We start from the raw sequence: 5,000 nt of genomic DNA, 5'->3' as shown, positions 1-5,000 counted from the left end.
CACAGGCCTCTCAGACTATAATGTTTCTTCACTCTTCGAAGGAACAGCGCCTTTTACAAGGACACCTTAAATAATTGAATGAAAACACTGCCATGCACTCCCGCTAAAATGTACACTACGCAGCAGGCATGAAGAGCCGAAAGCTGACACCAAATCCCTGTCATAATAACACAAGGGGAGATTGCTTTTGTATGGGATAGAGAGAGAGAGAGAGAGAGAGAGAGAGAGAGGAGGGAGAGAGACAGAGAGAGAGAGGAGTGAGAGAAAGAGAGAGGAGAGAGGAGAGAGAGAGAGAGAGAGAGAAAGAGAGATGAGGGAAAGAGACAGAGAGAGAAAGGAGTGAGAGAAAGAGAGGAGAGAGAGAGAGAGAGGAGAGAGAGAGGTCCAGCAGCCTCCTCTTGACTGCTACCATCTGCCCACCAGTATCTCCAGCTCTAAAGAGCTGCGAGGGCGTCTCTCCCGCTCCAAACAGAGGGGCGGTTCATAAATTACACACTTTTTATGGCTCGGTTTGTTTTCACTGCAGCCTTCTGGATGGGGAGGAATGTCCAAACAAATCCAAACAGACAGGCATCCGGATGACAGACCGTGCATGTGTGTGTCGGGAGTGTAGGCTATGTGTGAATGTGTGTGTTGGAGGAAATGTTCAACGGGTCGAAAGCTGGAAGTGTCTGGAAGAGATTTGTTACACATGTCATTGTGTGCTTGCGTGTCTGTGTCTGCACTTGTATCCATCTGGAGGAGGGGGCTGTGTATTAAGGCTAGATTAGAGGCATCTGCCAGAGGTCTCCAGTGTGAGTGTGAGTGTGAGTATGACTGTGAGTGTGTGTGTGTGTGTGTGTGTGTGTGTGTGTCTGTGTGTGTGTGTGTGCGTGTGTTCGTCTACGCGTGCGTGTACGTGTGCGTGTGTGTCTGTCAGTCTGAGTTTGGGTCCATTTAGTTTTGAGCAGTCATCTCCCACATGTCTATAACATTTTCCCCTTCACACTGGACAGACCCATGAACAAAATGTAGACATAGAAAGTTCAGGACCGTAAGCGTAGACGTCCATGTTTGAAACTGAAGGGGGCTGCTGGCAGCGGTCCAATGGGAGCACGGTTTGCTGGCACGCCTGAAGCAAGGGGGAGCCCAGGATGACTGACAGGGAGTCTGCAGAGCATTAAGATGAGGAAGCAGATAAGGGTTGGAGGGAGAACGAAAAGAAAAAAAAAAGTCATCGGGGGAAACGTCGGAGAAACGTTACAGCTTGCTCTGTGAGACTGCAAAGAGCATGTCAGAGGAGAAGGAGAATAATTTGTGAATCACCTCCATGAGAGCCTGAGGAAGTGGCTGACCTGGTCTGGATTAGAGTAGCTACAACTAACAGGAGAGAGAGAGAGAGAGAGTAGAGGTCTTTCTCTCTCTCTCTTTCTCTGTGTGTGTGTGATCTTTATCACTCTTGACACAGAGTAGGCCGCTCAGCACCATGATGTTACCTTATGACCAAACATGGCTGATGTAATGGAAATGAGCACAGTGCACTATAAACACACAACACACACACACACACACACACACACACACACACACACACACACACACACTCTTACTCTCCCTATGTAAGCATGCACCCTGCCCTGTGGACACACACACACACACACACACACACACACACACACACACACGCACACACACACACACAGTACACACACACACTGATGTACCGGTAGTAATATGGCAAACAACTCCTTGAGCTTGTCCATGAAGGTCCATTTACAACGGACAGAGAGACAAAGAGACAGAGAGAGAGTTGAGGGTGTGTTGGCAGAGCCTTGACTTGAGAACTGCCTGAGAACCACACACACACACACACACACATACACACACAAACACACACACACACACACATACACACACACATACACACATACACACACACACACACACACACACACACACTGCAGGGCATTCCGCCCCATGCACTATGCAGTAAGGCCATCCTGGCCCTGCGCCTCCAGGGCAGCCCACCAGCCCCTGGCCTGCTGCCTAGCGGGCGGCCCACCAGGCCTCTGGCAGCGGGCCTTAGAGGCAGCCCAGGGCGGTCCACACCAAAGCAGGGGCCCAGGAGTTTGGCCCAGTAGCCCAAGCGCTCTGCAAATATTTTGAGCTGCTGTCGGCCTGACTCACAGGCTTTGTAAAATATTGCTGGAACACAGCGGGCGAGCGGCCGGCGCTTGTCTATGCAGTGGCCGTGTTGATCTTTGTTTAATGTAAACGACGCATTCCACCAGCGGCGGTGTGTGTGTGCGGCTCGTCCAAGCCTGCGCAAACAACCGCCGATCGACAGCTGGGGTTCGTTTGCACCGCCCGCTCTTGGTCGTTTGTCGGGCCTGTCAGCCCAGCGTGATGTAGTTTGTCCATCCAAGCGAGCGGTTTGAGAGACACCAGCTCCGACTCTCACCGGCTGAGCTCGCGTTGCGTTTTGTTTTGTTACCGAAAGCGCGCATTCCTGAGCAAAGCCGGGAAAAGAAAGAAACGCAGAGGTGAAAGAGGGTGGTTGTTAAAAGTATTGACTTTGCCATAAGATTTAGTGCACCTCGGTCCCGCCAAGACCTGAGCCGAACCAGTAACAAATTCTCAGAGCAATGAAATAAGTTAGATCTAACGACACCACCCGGGACACTTCACTTTACATCTGACTTCATTCCTCACCCCCCCAAACCCAGCTGCACCTCTTGCCTCCTCTCCCTCCGGTGCTGTCTTACTCCTGCTCCTCCTCTTCACCACCTCCTTCTCTCTGTCCCTCTCTCTCTCTCTTTCCCTCATGAACTCTCTGGCAATAGCTCTCTCTCTCTCTCTCTCTCACTTCACTTTCTCTCTGTCCTTCTCTTTCTCTCTTTCCCTCATGAACTCTCTGGCAATAGCTCTCTCTCTCTCTCTCTCTCTCTCTCTCTCTCTCTCTCTTTCTCCCCTCCCCCTCTTGTTTAAAGCTGAGGGCCCCAGTAGACGGGTGTGAACCACATTCACACAGGCCCAGCGGGGAAGCTTGTGCAGCAAGAGTCGCCAAGTTTTTTTTTTTTTTCTCTCTTCGTCTTTTAAAAGGGGAAAGAGGGTGGCGGGGAGGGCAGCGTGCAGAGTGAATGAGAACGGGGAAAAAAAGAAAGTTAGAGAGTTAAAATGAAAAAAAAAAGAGTTGGCTTCCCTTTACGGCAGAATCAGGCGCGATGCCCAAGACAAATACACACAGGGCCATTACAGCAGGAGACAGCATATGTGCGCTCGCAGTGAAAAATGTTAGGGGATAAATATTTGGATGTGTGAGGCTCCTGCCGTGACTACTTGCCCAGCTATAATGCTGTCCTCTATGGATTCACAGCAAGGCTCCAGGGTCCGGCTGTTTGAACACCACATCACACCGTCTAATAATGCATAGTCCATTCACCCAGCCCGCAGAGTGCGACTGCATATTTATGCAGTAAAACACATGTGCAATTTCCACCTCATTGACACATGTTGATTACACATTGGGCTGCACATTCTGGAAGGCAGTGAAGGGAATAACTCTGAGCGGCAATGGAGTGCATAATGTGACAAATGACACGTTGGTCACAACAACAAATACCTCAACGTTTTTTGTTTTTTTTTCATTTCACAGAAAGTGTAGAGTATATTCAATTCAGTTAAAATACAGTCCACATAGTGGGCACATAGTGTTTTTGTTTCTGTCTCTTCCGCTCCATTCATCCATGTTCAAAAGAGGACATAGAGAGAGGAAGAGAGACAGAGAGAGGGAGAGAGGGAGAGAGAATCCGGGTCTGGCCCCTGTGGGGAGGGTGGGACCCAACGTCGGGTCCAGGGGCCCAGAGACGCAGCAGCAGCAGCAGCAACAGCAGCAGAAGCATCCCCGGGCTGACCTCCATCCCAGCGTTCCCAGCCCTGTGCCAGAAAACCAATCGGACCATCACTCCGCTGAGACGACTGGGGCGCGGGTGGCTGCCAGACTCCCAGGGTTGGGAGGGGAGAGAGGGGAGGAGGAGGGGTCGGGTCAGGTCGGGTCAGTCGGACAGTCGGCCTGCATCACTCCCCTCCGAGAGGACACGCCATCATCCTGGCAAGCTGACATGGCCGAAGGCACTCATAAAAGCTTCAAACTTCAGTCTGAACAGCAGACACCACATAAATGGCCCTGTCTTACTGGCCACAACATTTTTACAGTCAATTCAGAGATGGTATCATAGATTGTACGCTGGCGTATTCCGTATTGTAGAAATTATATAAACAAGCTTATATAAATTCCAAATACAAAAAGGAACAGGAATTGTGAGACTAACCAAAATACCAACACATCCACAAAGGCTATTTTCCTTCCTCAATTAGAACTGGACATTCATTTGTCTACCATGGTGACAGCTGGCATCTATTTCCCAGGAACTGGAAAATAGGGCCAAGGTCATTCTACAGTCAACCACTAGCTCAGCCAAAATTAATCTGTGGTAACTGTTTGTCCCTGTGCACACAGAGAAAATGAGAGAAAACTCACTGACTAATAATGAGTCTTTTCCATGTCCTGTTCTAGGAAGCTTATGCCAGGGTCAAAGAGTGTAACCTTTGTCCCTGACTAACTTTCAACACAGACAACAAGAACACAGAGGACACACACACACCACACACACACACACACACACACACACACACAGAGACACACAGACACAGGCTGTTTGTTTCATGGGTGCAGATGTTTATCTGTGAACAAGCTCCCTGTGAGAGCAGCCAGGAGAATGGCTGCCTGTTTGCACAGCCTCCCATTTTTCTCAGTTTGAAAGGAAAACAATGTGGAGGAAGCTGTAGCCCAGGCCAGCAGGAGAGAGGGCCATCCCAGGAATTAAAATGGAAATTCACTAAATCGTGGACTTAATGCCTTGAATAAGCGTTTTGATAAACACTTTCGCCAAGGGGAACTCATGACACCAATAAAATGTAATAGCAGTCATGAAAATTGATCGCAAACGGCAAATTAGATC

This window comes from Alosa alosa, chromosome 15 (genome assembly GCF_017589495.1).
Source record: "Alosa alosa isolate M-15738 ecotype Scorff River chromosome 15, AALO_Geno_1.1, whole genome shotgun sequence".
NCBI classification, from domain to species: domain Eukaryota; kingdom Metazoa; phylum Chordata; class Actinopteri; order Clupeiformes; family Clupeidae; genus Alosa; species Alosa alosa.
This window is presented reverse-complemented; position numbering follows the sequence as displayed.